The sequence below is a fragment of the Lutra lutra genome, chromosome 4 (genome assembly GCF_902655055.1).
Source record: "Lutra lutra chromosome 4, mLutLut1.2, whole genome shotgun sequence".
Lineage (NCBI taxonomy): Eukaryota > Metazoa > Chordata > Mammalia > Carnivora > Mustelidae > Lutra > Lutra lutra.
Window position 1 is genome coordinate 113,575,093 of NC_062281.1, and position 19,906 is coordinate 113,594,998.

General features: G+C 35.8%; 1 long non-coding RNA gene across 3 annotated transcripts in view; it reads right to left on the reverse strand.

Moving 5' to 3' along the window:
- Window positions 1-19,906, reverse strand: part of LOC125098420 (uncharacterized) — a 104,870-nt gene that overhangs the window by 22,515 nt on the left and 62,449 nt on the right. Inside the window, exon 4 of one of the 3 annotated variants that reach the window (XR_007126817.1) lies at window positions 5,716-6,216. The exons of the other annotated variants lie outside the window; for them this stretch is intronic. This is a non-coding gene — a long non-coding RNA (uncharacterized LOC125098420). Of the gene's footprint in view, window positions 1-5,715; window positions 6,217-19,906 lie in introns of those variants that run through there. 3 annotated transcript variants of the gene reach the window in all.

Sequence of the window (19,906 nt, forward strand, 5' to 3'; positions counted from 1 at the left end):
TGGATATAACTAATTGACCTAAAAAACCCAAGTGGAGAACATGGATTTCAGATGACAATAATTTGTGACCAAGAGCTTTATAGACATGGGACATACTGACAGAGATGCCCTATTATTTATTTATTTATTTCTTATTTACTTACTTACTTATTTATTTAGCTTAATCTTAAAGACTTTGCTAGACTGGCAGAATTCCTGGGTAGTCACAGGATTCCAGTGATTCTAATGTTTTAAGAAATGATTATAACCCAGAAACTAAACATCTGTGAGGGTAGAAATAAAAGTATTTCTTTCATTAATTTATCCAAGGCTTTCTAAAATGCTATTATCAATGTGGTTTATCAAGACCCTGATTAATATAGACAGCCCAGTATCTCTCATATTCAACCATATGCTCCAAGCCCAATCAAAGCAATTCTAACATTCTCTGTGAGGTTCTTGTGTCTGAACAAACTTGGAAACATTATTTTATTTTCAAGTTCAGTGGCAACTCAGCAAGCGTAAAGCTACATATTATATACCTATATATGTACACGCAAACTTTCAATCATTGATTGATAAGAATTGTGTGCAAATGAATCACAGTGAAACAATCATTTCAAAAAGTTATTGGGAGGTTGTTTTAAAGTTTTTTCCTTGGTACTGTCATGATCTCCAATGAATTCTATTGTAACACTTACCATGTTGTATTGTAAATGCCTTTTTCCGCAACTAGGATAAGAGCTTTGTAAGGTCAGAGCCTGTCTTTTCTCTATGACCCAGTGTATGAACGTAGTTCTGGCATTCACTGATTACTTATTGAATAAGCAAATGAATAATTTAAAGTGAAATATGAAATTACATAATGGCATCATTGGTTATAATCCATGTTTGCATCTGTGAATGGATCTGGTTTCTTCCTACGCATCCTCGAATGCTTGAAAATACTTCATTTCATCCAGGCACAAATTTTATAGAAGAAAGTTATGTTTAATCATGTATAGATGAAATAGAATTATTACTCAAAAGCAACAGGAGCCACCTATAGTGCTGTGACAGAAGCTGAAAGGGGTTGACTTTCCTTGAATTCTAAGCAATTGTTGCATGCTGGTCCCTGGACAATAATATAAAGCTGGTAAAGTTTGTATTTAAGATGACCTTCACCCTTCATTTTTTGAACTTCTTTGACCTTTTGCCTCTGTTCCCATACACCCAGAGCCTTTGGGATGTGCTCTGACTGTCAAGACTCTGATGTTGTGGAAAAAAGCATCAGCTTTGCCTCTACGAGAACTAGGCGACTGGCTTGGGTGTGAGTTCATTTCTCTGGCACATAGTACCCACAGTGTAAATTTAGAATCATAATAATCTTCCTTGGAGAGGAAAGGGTTTAGGCCCCTGTGAAAGAATGCAAGTGAGAATGCTCCGCAAACTATGAAACATTAAGTAGATATTTGATGTTATAGCAAACATCCTTAAAATTGAAGAACTTTTAACATCCTCTTTGCTCTGAAGTATCCATGACCTAAATAACTTCATTCTCTCTTCTCTCCAAATTCCTCTCAGTACAATTGTTGGGACTGAAAATCTGATTGTTGCCTACATTTATTCACTTTAAGCTAAAGTGCCCAAGAAACACGAAACCACCTTAATTTGTTAATATTTTTATACAAGGTATTGTAAATCCAGTTATTTCGGAGGCTGCTGGGATGAGTCCTTTTCTGTCTAATTTGACTGCTAATTCCTACTCTAATAAACACAGGGGTTAGAAAGGTGGCATCCCAGAAAGAAAAGGCTATTCATCTCAATTGTAAGGCTTCAGCACATGAAGGATGGTAATTTAATTTCCTGGAATTTGCTCATCTGAAAGTTTAATTAACAGAAACCAAGACACTAAAATAGTTTTGTATCAAATATATAGAATAGCGGTACTTAACTACTAGATGACTTATGTTTCCATAGTGATTGTTAAAATTATATTTATAAAAGAAACCAAGTGTAACCATTTTAGCAATTCTATAAAGGCATACTCTAAGAGGTAAAATTAAAGTTAAAAAAATGAGACCATTTATAATGGGTCGTTATGACTCTGAATAATGATGATTATTGGTTCTGCTTAATAAAACTGTCATCTAACACAAAATAGATATTAAGCTAAATTACATTACATTATCATTCTATCACGTTACAAAATTCAATGCAAAGCCTTTAAGAAAGAAATCCACAAGAAAACAGGCTGAATATTAACCTCTTCTACCCATTTCAAAATGGTTTTAATTAATAAAGGAAACTGTATGAAGAATTAAAACAAAACACAGGTATGCTGTAAAATGCTGCTTTTTCCTAGAGCAAACAACAAAGCATTCGTTATCTGCGTATTTCTTAAATGCTCTAGCTTTGGTATGATACTTGATGAAACCAGGATCAGCTTTTCTCACAGTTTTCTCCTATTCAGCTTTTGCTTCTTCACTCCAAGGTGATTCTTTCCTGTCAGTCTCCACTGCCCCCTCTGCTGACTAACTCACATAAAGGAATCTTTGGTTTATCTATCACTACCACTCCTAAAGGTGATTGCACTCAGGAATGCTTCTCTCAAGGCGCTTCCTGAGCTTCCAGGATAAAAATCATGCAAGTTATGGAAATAAGATTTCTAGATCTTTCCCAGGGCCTACTGGATCAGAAACTCCATGGGGTAGGTTTGTGAATCTGCATTTTGATGTTCGCCCAAGGTATTTATACATATCTCTGGTTTGTGAGTCATTGTACCTGAACTACTGACAAGCAGTAAAGATGCTAACCTACCGTTAGGTTTAATACTCAGTTGGTTTGCATTTAATTCATTACTGAAAACATTTACTGGAGATATACAATTCGTCTGGCTGTTTGCTAGGTACGAGGGCTACTAAAATAATGACACATCTTTTTTCTCATGCATCTTGTAGCATAATTAATAGGATTTTCCTTTCTGGAAATACAATCTCAATATTATAGTATTATTTCATCCAGACTTAGTATAGAATCCTGAGTTCCCTGTTTCCACAAGTATAAGTCAAAAAAAGAGCTTTCAAATAAAGCAAGATAGTCATTGAAATAAAACAGTAATAGATAGTATATAAAGTAGGCTACACATAGATGAAGAAAAAAATGAGTGACTAGGAAGATTGAAGCATGCAAAATGTAGCACAGAAAGAGAAAGAAAATAAAGATATAAAAGAGAATTTAAGAGATGTGGAGAAAGCAAAATCGAGAAGCTCTGACATATGTTGAATAAGAATTCCAGCAACAAAGAATGGTGTTCATAGGGTAGAGCAAATATTTGAAATGATGGCTGAAAAATTTCTTGTACTGAAAAAGGTGATGAGTCCTCATATCAAAAAGTTAGATAAAAATGAAATAAATTATACCTAGTTGTTTCGCAGAAGGATTGCAGAACATCAGGGGACAAAGGGATAATCTTGGAATCAACTAGAGCGAAAAGAGAAATAAACTCTTCATACACAAAGGAAGAGTCAGACTGACTTTATCAGCTTTAGGAGAGACTAGAAGACACTAGGGTAAAACTTCAAAGTGTTGAGAAAATAACATTCAAAGTAAAGTTAATCATTTAAGAGAGAGAGGATAATAAAAAGCTTAAGGACATACAATGACACATAGTTTCTAACCCTCACTTGGAAGAAATACTGAAGGACATACTTCATTAAGAAATAAATGAATCCGCCCCGCATCGGGCTCTCTGCTCAGCAGAGAGCCTGCTTCCTCCTCTCTCTCTGCCTGCCTCTCTGCCTGCTTGTGATCTCTCTGTCAAATAAATAAAGAAAATCTTTAAAAAAAAAAAAAAAAAAGAAAGAAATGAATCCATAAAGAAGGAAGAAATAGTGTGCAGTAAATTGCAAAGATATACTGCTAAATCTAACTAGAAATGACAATCATATTAGAAACACAATTTTTTATTGTTTAAATAAAAAACTAGAACTAAATTATGGAGAATGCAAATCTCTTTTGACAAGAGATTTATAAAAATGGATTGTCAACAGGCAATTTTATAGCTTAAATTAATTTGAGGAGATATCAAGAGGCACTTGAATTAACATTAAATGTGTAATCAAAATCAGTTTATTTTCCTTAATATCATTAATTTAATAGCAACTTAAACTCTAGATTTTAAAACAGATTTTTCTTTTACCAGTTTCCCCTAAAAAGATTGTTTTGTTTAAAGCAACAGTCAGTTTTGTTATGGTAGTTTTGAACATGTGAAATATGTCGATTATGCAACTGTAGAATGATTAACTCTTTACAAACAATTAAGGCCCTGTTTACAAAATAAAAATACTTATCAGAGAGAGTCTACTTTTTTTTGAGAGTCTACTTTTTTAACGTTGTACCCATCGGCTACTGTTAGGGTACTACAGGCATACCTGGCTTTATTGTGTTTTGCAGATATCACAGTTTTTACAGTTTGAAGGTCTGTGGCAACCTTGTGTTGAGCAAGTCTCTTGGCACCATTTTTCCAAAAGCATTTGCTCACTTGGCATTTCTAGGTCAAATTTCAGTAATTCTTGCAATATTTCAAACTTTTAAAAAAATATTTATTATGGGGCTCTTTGGTCAGTGGTCTTTGATGTTATCATTGTAATTGTTTGGGGGCACCACGATCTGTGCCCATATAAGATGCAGAACTTAATCAATAAATGTTGTATGTACTCTGACTGTTCCACCTGATCCACTGGTCCCCCATCTTTGTTAGCTTGGGCCTCCCTGTTCCCTGAGACACACAATACTGAAATTAGGCTAAATGATAACCCTACAGTGAATACCTCTAAGCATTCAAATGAAAGGAAGAATCGTGTGTATCTCAAATCAAAAGCTAGCAATGATTAAGCTTAGGGAGGAAGGCATATCAAAAGCTGAGAGAGAGCAAAAACTAGGCCTCTTACACCTGTTAGCCGAGTTGTGAATGCGAAAGAAAAGGGTTGGAAGGAAATCAAAAGCACTACTTTGTTGAACACTCTAATGATAAGAAAGCAAAACAATCTATCGCTGTGATGGAGAAAGTTGTACTGATCTGGATAGAAGATCAAACCAGCCACAACATTCCCTTAAGTCAAAACCTAATCCAGAGCCAGGCCCTAACTCTCTTCACTTCTGTGAAGGCTGAGAGAGGTGAGGAAGCTGCAGGAGAAAAGCTGGAAGCTAGTAGCAAGAGGTTGGTTTGTGAGATTTAAGGAAAGAAGCCATCTTCATAAAATAAAAGTGCAAGGGGAAGCAGCAGGTGCTGATGGAGAAGCTGCATGCGAGTTATCCTGGGGATTTAGCTCAGATCATTAATGAGGTTGGCTACACTCAACAACAGATTTTCAATGTAGACTAACCAGTCTTCTAATGGAAGAAAATGCTATGTAGGATTTTTATAGCTAGAGAGAAGTCAATGCCTGGCTTCAAAGCTTCAAAGGACTGGTTGACTCTCTTGTTGGGGCTAGTGCAGCTGGTAACTTTAAGCTGAAGCCAATGCTTACTGACCACTCCAAAAATCCTAGGACCCTCAAGAATTATGCTAAATACACTCTGGCTGTACTCATAAATGAAATAACAAAGCCTGGATGACAGCATGTTCTGTTTACAACATGGCTTACTGAATATTTTAAGCCCAGTGTTGAAACCTCCTGCTCAGGAGAAAAAAATATATATATTCCTTTCAAAATATTCATATTTTGCACCTGGTCATTCAAGAACTCTGATGGAGATGTACAATGGATTTAATATCATTTTTATGCCGCTAACACAACATTTATTCTGCAGCCCATGGATCAAGGAATAATTTCAACTTTCAAGTCTTCTTATTCAAGAAACATATTTTGCAAGGCTATAGCTGCCAAAGATACCGATTCCTCTGATGGCCCTGGGCAAAGTCAATTGAAAACCTTCTGGAAAAGATCTACCATTCTACATGCCATTAAGAACATTCATGATCCATGGGAAGAGGTCACAGTATCAACATGAACAGGAGTCTGGAAGCAGTTGATCCCAGCCCTCATGGGTAACTTGGAGGGCTCAGGATTCCAGTGGAGGCAGGAAGAGCAGATGTGGTGGAAACAGCGAGAGGACTAGAAGCTGCAGGGGAGCCTGAACATGTTACTGGATGGCTGCGATCTCCTGATCGAACTTTCACAGCTGTGGGGCTGCTTCTTACGGATGAGCAAAGACAGTGGTTTCCTGAGCTGGACTCTACTCCTGGTGAAGATGCTGTGAAGATGGTTGAAATGACAACAGAGGATTTAGAATATGACACACACTTTAGTTGCTAAAGCAGCGACAGGGTTTGACAGGACAGACTTCAATTTTAAAAGAAGTACTGCTGTGGGTAAAATGCTTTCAAGCAGCATTGCATGCTACAGAGAAATTATTTGTGAAAAGAAGACTAAATTGGTGCATCAAACTTCATTGCTTATTTTAAGAAATTGTCTCAGCCACCCCAGCCTCCAGCAGCCACCACCCTGGTCAGCAGCCATCCGCACTGAGGCAAAACCCGCTGCCAGCAAAAAGATTACAACTCACCAAAAACTCAGATGATGGTTAACATTTTTTAGCAAGAAAATATTTTAAATTAAGGAATGTACATTTTTTGTAAAGATATAATGCTATTGCACACTTAATGGATCAGAATACAGTATAAACATAACTTTTTTCTTAAAAACATCACTTTTGTATGGGTTGGGAAACCAAAGTGTTCATTTGACTTGCCTTATTGTGATATTCATGTTATTGAGGTGGTCTGGAACCAAACCAGCAATATCTGTGAGGTGTATTTGTTTGGACAGTGAAGTGGCCATTGTGGCAGATAAAGAGCAACTTGTTTATTATATAATTTAGGGGATTTCTTATGGGGCCAGATTGGTGTGCTCTCATTTATACTGTGGCTATACATAAATATATAAATATATATTATATATTTATATGTATCATTTCAATTTTTTCCCTTAGTATAGAGTTTTCCCCTAAATTAAAAATAGTAACAATGACAAAAAATTTTGAGTAAAAGTTTTCAGTAAAGTCAAAGAAGTAAATTATTTTTTTCCTCTCTAAGAGATGTTTGGCTCTGCTAAAAATAGAGCTATCCTACGATCCAACAATTGCACTACTGGATATTTACCCCAAAGATACATACAAACTGAAAAGAAAAGGCACATTACCCCAGTGTTCATAGCAGCAGTGTCCACAACAGCCAAACTGTGGAAGGAGCCGAGATGCCCTTCAACAGATGAATGGATAAAGAAGATGTGGCCTTCATCAGAAAGGATGAATACCCAACTTTTGTAGCAACAATGACAGGACTGGGAGAGATTATGCTGAGTCAAGTAAGTCAAGCAGAGAGAGTCAATTATCATTTGGTTTCACTTATTTGTGGAGCATAACAAATAGCATGGAGGACATGGGAAGTTAGGAGAAGGGAGTTGGGGGAAATTGGAAGGGGAGGTGAACAATGAGAGACTATGGACTCTGAAAAACAATCTGAAGGGTTTGAAGAGGTGGGGGGGTGGGAGGTTGGGGGAACCAGGTGGTGAGTATTAGAGAGGGCACGGATTGCATGGAGCACTGGGTGTGGTACAAAAAACAATGAGTACTGTTATGCTGAAAATAAATAAAAAACAATGATTAAAAAAATAGAGAGAAAAAAAGAAAAAAAAGAAGATGTGGTTCATATATACAACAGAATATTACTGAGGCATCAGAAAGGATGCATAGGCACTGTTTGCATCGACATGCATGTAACTGGAGATTAGGCTAAGTGAAATAAGTCAAGCAAAGAGACAATTATCATATGGTTTCACTCATACGTGGAACATAAGGAATAGCACGGAGGACCACAAGGGAAGGGAGGGGAAACTGAATTGGAAGAAATCAGAGAGGGAGACAAACCATGAGAGATTCTGGACTCCAGGAACCAAACTGAGGGTTACAGAAGGGAGAGGGGTGGGGCATCAGGGTAACTGGGTGATGGGTATTAAATTAAGGAGGGCAGGTGTGGTGATGAGCACTGGGTGTTATATGCAACTAATGAATTGTTGAACACTGCATCAAAAACTAGTGATGTACTATATGCTGGCTAATTAAACATAATAATAAAAAGTAATTATCTAGATTCAAATACATACCTACATACATACATACTTCTCAACCACAATAGAGGTGGGGGGGGAAGAGTCTCTTTAAGAGGACACCCAGGAAATAAATATGAACTTACATATTTAATGAGGAATTTGAAGGATGCTCTCAGTTCAGTATTTAATTAAAAAGAAAATTGTCAGCAATGCTGACATCATACATTGTCAACATACATGAGGAGTTATCAAGCACTTGATCAGTTCATTTAGGAAAAAAAGAAATAGTTATTCAATTCGCTGACAAAATAATTAATCAAATCATTTTGGTGTGGGTAATATTCTTTTGACTCTTTTTGTGTAGGAGGTGTGAAAATAAACTGCTGCTTGATTCAAGTTTCTTTGTTCTGCTAACTGGTACAGAAATACAATTTTTAGTCTGGTTTTTTTTTCTAGATTTTTTTCCTTACTACATTTCCATATAATGAAGAAAATGATCTCTTATTTTTCTCTACAATTAATGGGTACATTCTTCTCTCAGACTCCCTAATCTTATATGCCTGATAAGCAACTCTCTGGTGATGTGACCATGACTTCCATTCTCCAGTGCAGGGTGTGATTATGAAACATGAAGATAGAAATGTCCCTTTTATCCCTCCTGCTGCCACATTTGAAGTTTTTGTTTTTTCTGCGCAGTTAAGAGGCTAGAAATACACCAAAAGTGCCAACTTAATGAAAAGAAAACTATGCAAATACAAACATTCTACACATAAATGTTCAAAATCAGAAACAAACAAAAAAACTCCTTTTAATACATAAAACTGAAGAAAATAGGTCAATAGAGACATTGGGGCCATATGGAATCATTCTTGCAGTACTCCAAATACATTAAGTACTCCAATACATCTAAGATTATCTATGATAAAGAAAAGAATCTAAAGAAAGAAAAAAATAAATTGCGGGAAACTTTAATGTGTTACAGTTTTATGTGGAAGTAAAAAGCCAAATGGGAAAAGAATTGATAAATGTTGGAAGAAAGAGAACATGAAGAAATAGAGAATGGGCAAAAGGAAGCCATGGTAATAAAAAAGCATGGTTCAGATCGATCTATCTATCTATCTATCTATTTTTGCCTTGTCTCAACTCACCAAACCTAGGCATTCATATTTTTTACAAATTAATGATTGCTATAAATCTCAAGAAGTCATTTTCTTCAGATTTGCAATGTTGCTTACCATTTATTTCCTTGTTAAATTGTGTACTTGTGCAGCATATGCTCCAATATGAACTTCAGGGTCTATGTACTACCATATTCATTTTTAAAAAAAATTCAGATACTACAATCAACTGGTTGATTATTCATTCATATTTGTTTGAAAGAAATTAATAGTGTAACTTGGCATGATACATGAAGCCTGGAAAGTATTCTAAATGCACTAATAAGAAAAAACTGCATGGATTTAAAAATTTTACCACTTATAGGGGCGCCTGGGTGGCTCAGTGGGTTGAGCCGCTGCCTTCGGCTCAGGTCATGATCTCGGGGTCCTGGGATCGAGTCCCACATCGGGCTCTCTGCTCAGCAAGAAGCCTGCTTCCCTCTCTCTCTCTGCCTGCCTCTCCATCTACTTGTGATCTCTCTCTGTCAAATAAATAAATAAAATCTTTAAAAAAAAAAAAAAATTTACCACTTATAGATTGCCTTCTATACCTAAGCACTTTATATTTGTTGTGTTACTTACTCTTATATTGAGAGAATAAGAGAAAAGAGATTAAATTTTAGGCACTGGATGTAATGATAAGGAAGTTTTCTTACTTAAATTGTTCATCTTTATTTTACAGAGATAGATACTCATTTATTTTAGGTGATTTAAGGATGGTCCTTTCTGGAGACTTATTCAGGTCAATTTCAAGCTAATAATTCTGTATCTGACAGATTCTCAGATATTTTTACTGAATAGCAGATTTTCTAAACAATGACTGTAGTCAAAATCATAAAAGCACAAAATCACACAAAAAAAATCTTTACAGCTTGATTTCTAGGTCTTATAGTCAGCACAGCATTTTGTCAAATTGAAACCACACAGATACCCATTACTTACTAACATGGTCTTTCTTTGTAATAATTTTGTAGTAAACTGCTTCCTTATATACACCTCAAATTTCTGATTTAGTGTATTATTGAACACTCATTTTTCTTATCTCTATAAGGATAGACTAAACTGGACCACAGTAAATGGTTGTGTAGGTTGCTCACTGCACAACTCTAGAAGAGCTGTTCACATTGTAGACTTTGCAGATTTAAGTATTATAACAATTTTCTGCAGGCAGTTTAGTACCATGTTCCAATACAATTAGTTCATTATGACAAATTACCTACAGGTGGACATGAAGTGTCTTGAGGAAGGGCTCCTTTTTCATATTGCACAAAAATGCCCTTTTGGGGGGCGCCTGGGTGGCTCAGTGGGTTAAGCCGCTGCCTTCGGCTCAGGTCATGATCTCAGGGTCCTGGGATCGAGCCCCGCGTCGGGCTCTCTGCTCAGCAGGGAGCCTGCTTCCTCCTCTCTCTCTGCCTGCCTCTCTGCCTGCTTGTGATCTCTCTGTCAAATAAATAAATAAAATCTTAAAAAAAAAAAAAGACATTTGAAAATCTATAAGAAATTGGAATGACTCATTAAAAAAAAAAAATGCCCTTTTGGGTCTGATTGTCTAGTGACTGGAACATAGAAAACCCTGGGGAAAATCTCACGTTCAATGAAGATAATCCGAGTAACAAGGGATTTAACAACAATAATAACTAGACTTTACTATTTATGTATAATATTACAACTATTCCTCATTTGCACAAGGAAATATAAAAGTACTACCTATTTCCAAAAAGTGTTTGCTAACTGTAGCATTCAATCAATGTTAAGTGATTATTTTCATTAGCCTGAATAGAAACAAGTCTTACGTGGAATATGTTTACTTTAATAATAAAGTAATTTATTATTTGAAGATATTTTTATACCCATCTTTACTATTTGTATTAATGAACATCTTGGTTAAATGTAAACTTCATCCTTAACTTTAATTTTCCATCATGGTGAATTTCTGAAGTCACCAAGTATAATTTGCTATTACCTGGGCAGAGTATTTGATGATATGGTTGATTATTATAAGAAAACTGAGGTTTTTATGGTGGCAAACTCCCCACATAACTAGATGTCTCACTTAATAATAGGTTGGGAGAAAGATTACAATGCAGATAATCAAGTTTTAAAAATAAATTACATTTGCTTTCACAGAGGAGTTCAGAGATGAAATCTGGGTCATCTTTAACAGGCACCTTGTGGAGTTCCTGGTTAGTTTGTTTTTTATAATGAACTAGCATTAGGTACTTCAATATACTAGAAACAAGTTTTATAAGTAGGAGTGAGAGAAGGCAGATGGAGGAACATATAAAGTGAGGGGTCATTAATTGTTGGTATTAAAGGAAAAAAGGAGTTCAGAGTGACTCTGTGTTTGTTGTGATGATAGCATTCACCAAAGCAAGCTATTCAAGAATAATAGGTTGAGGACATAATAATGAGTTGAGCCATCTATGGAATATTTGGGTGTCTAGTAGAGTTGGATATATAGGTCTGGAGCTCGAGAAATTGGGAATGAAGACAGAGATTTAACCATCATGAGAGGCAATACAGAGTAATCAACACCATCATCATCAACATCAGCAACAACTATTAAAGTACTTTCAAAATGCTGGTATTGTTCTAAGTGTCCTACATATGTTAGCCCAGTTAACACCCACATAAACCCTGCAAGACAGGCATAATAACTCCCATTTTATGAATTAGAAACTGAGGCATAGATCTGTTAAATGGTTTACCTCAGGTCACATGGCTCCCAGCTAAACAGGATTCAAACCCTGACAGTCTACTTCTAAACACCACACTCAGTATAAACCAGTATGGGCACCCAGATTTCCAACCTCTCCTCTCCCATCTATTAGCTGTGTGACTTAAGTCATGTTACCTACCCATCCTCTGCCTCAGTTTCCTTATTTTCACAATGAGGGATAATAATACTTCCTGTCTCCAGGGAGTGCTTAATATATAGTAGCATCCAATTGATGTTAAGTCATTATTTTTACTAGCCTATCAATGAATGTTGAAACAGTGGTGGAAAAGGAGATTGCCTGTGGGAATGTGAGGTGTGAGAAAACAGAAAGATCATTGATCCTTTAAGGGGTGGTGGGGCCCAGAATAGAATCTGGAAGCCTAGTCCAGTGCAGGGTGGGTGTGGGTATGGGTGTGTGCTCCACTCCATCACAGAAAGCACTGCTTGGTCCTAAGAGGACAAAATGGGAAGGAAGCCAAACAAAAAGGCTGGTATCCCATCCAAATATAAGGTCCATGTAAAGACACTGAGCCAAGAAAAATGAAAAGATTCAATTTAAATGGTTAGTGGGCAAAGCTTGGAGAAGTTTCCAAAGCAGGTTGCTGGGCTTTCTAGGATGCCTATGACCTGGATGGTTGGCCAGAAGACAGCTCTTAAAGACAGTGGTCTTTCATGAGCTGAGTTTGGAGACAATAGCCAAAACAGTAGGAAGGAATGAGGATGAAGCATCGTCACAGAGCTAAGGGAGGAGAAAGATGATGTGGTCTTTATGGGGAATTGGGAAGTTTGGGTCCTCTGTAGCATCATCAGTTAATCCCTGTAACAGTTTTATGAGAGATGTACTTCATTTATCCACATTTTTTTTTATAGTTTAGAAAAATTAGTCAACAATAATTGCCAATACCTTGCCTAGGGTCACATAGCTAGTGTGAATGTCAGAGCTGGCTTTTGAACCCAGGCAGTCTGGCTCAAGTCCATGCTTGTAACCATCTGTTACATATTCCTTATTTCCATCTGGCTTCTTTCTTTCTTTCTTTCTTTCTTTCTTTCTTTCTTTCTTTCTTTCTTTCTTTCTTTCTTTCTTTCCTTCTTTCTTTCTTTTTTTTTAAAGTAAGCTCTACGCCCAGTGTGGGGCTTGAGCTCGCCACTCCAAGATCAAGAGTTGCACAAAGGCATTCTCCTTATTCCCATCTGCTTATTCTTTCAAGTGGCTCACTTTATTACATCCCTTCTATGTATCTGAAGAAAAATAACCTCTTTATGTGATTTCTGCTCCTCTTCTTTCATCCCCAAAAAGTCTGGATGGGGGAAAGGGAGTGGTGCGTTTTTGGGTTTTAAGGAAAAAAAATTTTTTCCCCCAAAATAGAATCCTCTCTATTTCCCTGAGGGCTTCAGGCTTTTTTGTAACCAGTTACAGAAAGAAAAAAAAAAAAAAAAAGAAAAAGAAAAACAAAGTAAATATTTTTTCTGCTTTTACCTCTATATTATCCTGAAATATTGACAGTTTTGGAGCAAAGTTAGGGTAGAGAAGGGAGGAAAGTGGCAAAGGAGGAATTTGTTAAAAAAAAAAAAAAATTGGTGGGGCGCCTGGGTGGCTCAGTGGGTTATGGCCTCTGCCTTCGGCTCAGGTCATGATGCCAGGGTTCTGGGATCAAACCCCGCATCGGGTTCTCTGCTTGGCGGAGAGCCTGCTTCTCCCCACCCCCTCTCTGCCTGCCTCTCTGCCTACTTGTGATCTCTGTCAAATAAATAAACAAAATCTTTAAAAAAGAAAAAAAAGAAAAAAAATTGGTTAGTACCTCAAAACTAGTTAATGAATTACTGAGTCATCAATGATGGTATTAAAAACATTCAATTACTTTCTAAAACAAAAAAGGCTAGTTAAACTATACTGATTGGCTGTTTGGTGATATGTAAGACATAAAAAAGTATTTCCAAACATATGTTGTATCTGTACTTAAAGAGAGAGCAAGACAAAATAATAGGAACATTAAAAACTCAAAAGTCATAAAGTCATTTATACCCTTTCCCTCTTTAAAGGGTAGTTAAAGGATTCAAGATTTCAGAATAAGCTTGAAGTTCTTACCAGAGGCCCAATGACTCCAAAGATAACTGATACTGTTAATGATCACATAAGATACATTGAAGATCAATCAATTCTGGAATTTAAAATAGCCTGATATGAAATCACTTCTGTATGAATTAAAATTGTAACTATAAACAACCCCAAATAATTGAATATTAAAGTTGGCTGCATGAATAGATGACTGCATGAACAGAATAAAAAGCACAGCAGAAATTATGATCATTTGCTTTCTGGTCTTATAACATGGTTTGCTTTATAATCTGATACTCTTTTTGAACAGTCTAATCTCAGATAGCTTATATATAGATTTTAAAAGTCTAATTTTCTATTGAAATGAGTTTTTTTATGTGTATTTTCCATTAGCTGTTAAGTATCAAATTCTGATGCTAGAGACAGTGAAAGGATTCATTTGGGTGGATTTGATTGTTGGGGTAAATATAGTATGTGAAAATTAATCTTAAACTATATTCAAAATTCAAGTTTCCCAGCCTACACTTACTCTTTAGCTCAAAAGTTTTTAACTTAGGGTATACTTCAAATTGCCTGGGGAATGTTTAAAAATACCATTTACTCAATCCTGCCCAGTAAAATTAAATCAGAATCTCTGGAGGTGGAGCATTAGTGTTTCTCAAAAATCTTCTCAGTGATTCCAGCATGCATCCAAGGCTGAGAACCATCACTCTGGTCTTTTTTATTAGCTTTGATCTTAAGAGAATTGTATTGGTTGTCTGAAATGACAGACTCTCTGGGATTAGGAAATGGTGGGCAACAGCTACTTCATTTATTTATTCACCCACCATGAAAACATGTATTGATCTTAGAATAAAGTATTGTATGAAGGTCTAGGTGACCCAAATACAAATATAACACAAAGCACTGGTTCTCAAGCAACTTACAGTCCACTATAAGGGTGAAAAGATGGGAATGGGGTGTATCTGAAAAGATACAGAATAAAAAATAAGGCTAGACAAGGATGGTTTGCCAAATAGTGGAGGTTACTAAAAGAAAAATTAAAAAGGGGTACCTGGGTGGCTCAGTTGGTTAAGTGTCTGCCTTTGGCTCAGGTCATGATCCCAAGGTCCTGGGATGGAGCCCCTTGTGTTGTCGTCAGACACCCTGCTCAGTGGGGAGTCTGCCATTCCCCCCTGCTTGTGCTCTCTCTCTTTCAAATAAATAAATAAAATATTAAAAAAAGAATTCTCATTAAAAAAATCACTGGAGACTGAACATTATCAGTTATGTTTTGCAAGAAGGAAGCGGATATGGAGAGTTGAGTTATATAATTATTTTGATATTTTAGATCAAAGTTAAACGAAGGATTCATGGCAAAAATGAGAATCCAGCAGGAAGAACACATGTTAGGAATGTTACGGAGGCAAAATCCACACAATCTGTAAGCTCAAGACATGTGGTGAGGAGGGTGGCGTGGGTAATCAGACCCAAGTCCAATATTCAAGCCTGGTTTTCTGGAATTATGGTCCAGCTACCCGAGAAATGGAAAGGTGTGTGGAGGGGCAAGACAGATGCTTTTGGACATGTTGGAACTGAAGTGCTGGTGGGATGTCAGGCTGATGTCCAGCAGGCACATGGAATAAAAGATAATGGTTTTGGAGAACGCCTCATAGAGATTGACATAGGGGGAGGTAAGAGCTACATTTGAGAGAATGCTGGGAAAGGAAAGAAAGCAAGCTGCTCCTTAGGGAATCCCTGAATGCCAGGACAAAAAAAAAAAAAAGGAGGGAGTCAGAAAACTGAGTTAAGAGAATCAAGGAACCTAAGAGAAGTAATTTTTAAGGTGAGAGTGATTAATATAAAAAAGGTGATTCAGAATTAATTCTGAGACAAGGCTGCAAGTTCGATAACCAGTCTTGCTAACAAAAAGTTTGGACATAGGAAACCAAGCTGAAAGTTGTTGAGAAGTACATGTGTGGCGAACAGCAAAGCAAGGAATACTGACTATTCTTTGATGAAATCAAATCTTTAAAAGAAAAATACGACTTTTTCTTCATATTATATAAGGATATGTTTTTTTTAATTATAGGAATAAGTTTAATTGCTTCTTTGCAGAGGAATTTATGGAAGGGAGAGACTATAAGTGAAAAGAATAAAAGTAGTAGAGAAACTAGATAGCTGACTAAAAAAAATCACTTGAGAACCATGATCTTCTTGCCACATTTTCCTTAATAGAGACCTTGAATCAGATCAACTAGTATAGCTTAATTAATATTGAACTTCAATTGGACGGACAACTAATAGTAAGATAAAATGGTAAGACTGCTGCTATAGGTTGCACATTGTTAAAAAATAATGAAAAAAGTCAAAATTAAATATTCTGTACATTTTGAATACTAACATTTATGAGCACATTACAAAGTAAAATGCAAAAAACCCCATAAATTAAGAAATGTAAATATTAAACATCATTTTAACAAATTATTTATAGATCCAATTAATAAAAGTAAAATATTATTAAAATAAACAACATACTAGAAAAATGAAGAAAATTTATTTTTTAAGACAAACTGAAAGCAAAATAATATTATAATATTATTTGGTTTTATAAATTTGTAATCTTAAGAGACAAAGCTTCATTCAATCCATTTTATTGTAATTTTTCTAATTGACCAATAGACTCTTTCCATATCTACATGGTTGGGGAAAAGTGCAGGGGAAGTTATAAGCTATTTCTACACATTTTTCCTCCGATTTTTTCATCTTCAAATAATTCTAGTTCTTGTTTGGTAATTTGAGAATCTTTATTACCTTTTTGTTTTCAGGAATTGTAGTTTTTAAAATTAAATGAGGTATAGTTTCTATTAGTCTTTTTAAAACTATTCCAGTTTATCTTCATCTTTTATTTCATGTAATTGAAGACTTTTTACAAAGATTTCATTTATTTGAGAGAGAGAGAGAAAGAGAACATGAGCAGGGGAAGGGAGGAGATATAGAGAAGCAGACACTCCCCACTGAGCAGGGAGCCTGACACAGGGGGCTTGACCCCAGGACCCTGGGATCATGACCCTAGTCAAAGGTGGAAGCTTAACCAACTGAGCCACCCAGGCACCCCTGTACTTACAGGTTTTTATACAGTCACCTCTTTCACTTTTGATACTGTCTCATGTAGAAGACATCAGAGTAGGACTATTTCTGCAGTACAAATTTGAAGCACCCTGATCTATTGGGTTATTATGATAGGCAATGACCATTTGAGAATTGCAGACCATTTTCTTGGTTAATCCTTTTTGTGTAACTTGAACAATTAAATTATTGGTTTTATTCTTCCAGTGTAAAAATCTCAGAATAAAAAATAAAACAGGGGCGCCTGGGTGGCTCAGCGGGTTAAAGCCTCTGCCTTCAGCTCAGGTCATGATCCCAGGGTCCTGGGATCGAGCCCCACATCGGGCTCTCTGCTCAGCGGGGAGCCTGCTTCCCCCTCTCTCTCTGCCTGTCTCTCTGCCTACTTGTGATCTCTGTCAAATAAATAAATAAAATCTTTAAAAAAAATGTTACACAAACAAAATTACTAGTACCTTGTTACTTTAAATTAGGATCATACAGCTGAATTCTGAAACACAAAAAACTCACTAAATTACATTTCTAACAGTATCATAGTTGTTATGTTTAAAAAAAAAACGGCATTCAACGAGGTGGACTTTTCTAAGTGAGGCACTATGTGTAAAATAATTCAGATTAACGCAATGCTCTGTAATATTCTGTAATTTAATTATTATGAGCCTACCATAAAGTAATAAAATTCCTTAGGTTATAAAGGTGCTCTTTAGGGGAAGTGATTCTCTTGCCACTTAGTTTTTGTTTTGTTTTGTTCTTAACATCAGACTGAGATGCCAAATGTCCATAGGAAAGTATACTAATATTTTAATAATTGTGTTTTTATTGCTTGAACTATTTATGGAATTTAAAATAAATTATCATTTAATTTATTGTGTTTTATTTGAAGAAAATTCTTTGTTATTTTGCATTTGTAACATTTGCATTTAACATTAACAGTAAATGATATTAATGTAAAATCAATTCTAATTCAAGAGTCCCCTTTTTCTTTTTAATTAATTAATGATTAAGTAATGTTGAGAGAGTGAAGTGGGGGAGGGACAGGGTTTGGAGGAGGAGAGAGAATCTTAAGCAAGTCCCATGCCTAGCATGGAAACTAATGCAGGGCTAGATCTCACAACACTGAGATCATGTCCTGAGTGAAATCAAGAGGTTTAACTGACTGAGCTACCTAGGCACCGCTCAAGAGTCCCCTTTTAATAATTCAATATCATGTGTTAGATGTGGAAAACTACAAAAAAATTAAGATTGTATATTACAGTTTAATTTTCAAGGCTTTTAATTTATTTTGTTTCTAATTTCATTTATTTTCTGATATCTAGCTATCAGAATAACCACACATATTCACATACATATACATAGATGTTTTGACTCCATACTTCTGCTTAAAAATTTTGTTCTGTCTAGGATAACTGAGTCTGTCCTTTCCACCTTTTCAAATCTCATCCATTCTTCAGGATACTGAACAAATCCTACCTGCTCTATAAATTTTCTGATCATCATAGCATGAATTCCTCTGTCCTTCCTTTGAATATCTTGTCTTTAAAATTTGTATTATTTTTTTTTTAAAGATTTTATTTATTTGACAGACAGAGATCACAAGTAGGCAGAGAGGCAGGCAGAGAGAGAGAGGAAGGGAAGCAGGCTCCCCGCTGAGCAGAGAGCCCGATGTGGGGCTCGATTCCAGGACCCTGGGATCATGACCTGAGCCGAAGGCAGAGGCTTTAACCCACTGAGCCACCCAGGTGCCCCTAAAATTTGTATTATTTATTTATTAAACATGTCCTTCCTCCTCATAGTTTTTAGAATGTTTCACTGCTTAAATATTTTCATTTATGTTTTATATACAATAAGGTAAATTGTAAAATTATTATTTTTAAAACTACTTTATTTTTAAATAAATCCCTACACCTTACATGGACCTTGAACTTAAAACTCCAAGATCAAGTGTTGTATGCTCTACCGAGTAGCCAGGTGTCCCTAAATTGTAAAATTATTAAGAACAGAGTGCTTCCTGAGTAAATCTTTATCGATTTGATGTCTGTCTTTTGCAAAATCCAGCAAATACGACACAAATAACATATACAACATAAACAGACAATAAAATCTACATGATTGTATCTTATATTTCATATGGGAAAGTATGTATATATATCATATGTGCATGTGCAATATATAATTGTGTATACTTGTATGTAGATACTTTAACAACAGTGAAATATAGTAAGTTAATTCTGATTAGCCTATGAGAACTTCTCAAAATGCACTCTCCTGTGTTATCTCATGATTTTTAATAACTTGGGAAGGTTAGTGACAGATATTATACTCCTTGTTTTGTTTAGGAGAAAACTGATATTCAGAGAATTATAACTCAACTGTAAAGATTTGATCATTCTTACTTAGAATTAATCAGGGGGGCACCACGACTAGGATCTAAGAGACTTCTAATCCACTGCCACTCAAACTATGTTTAGTGAAAGATCAGTTTCACACTCACTCCCATTCTATCACCAACTACTATTTTTAAAAAATATAGTATAAATGAATTTTCTGAAAAAATATACAAAACACAAATCCATTTAAAAAACTACTCGATTTAACAGCCATCAAATGACTTCAACAAATAACTTTAAGTTCTGAAATGGTTATCTTCAATGTGCTTATCATTTTGGATGGAGAACAAATAACACACGGATCATCTCCAGTCTCCGGACCACACTTTGAGTATTGTCTCTGTCAATCATGACATACCCCTTCTAGGAGAATTATCCTCATCCAGAACATCTGCCACCTAAGTGGCCCT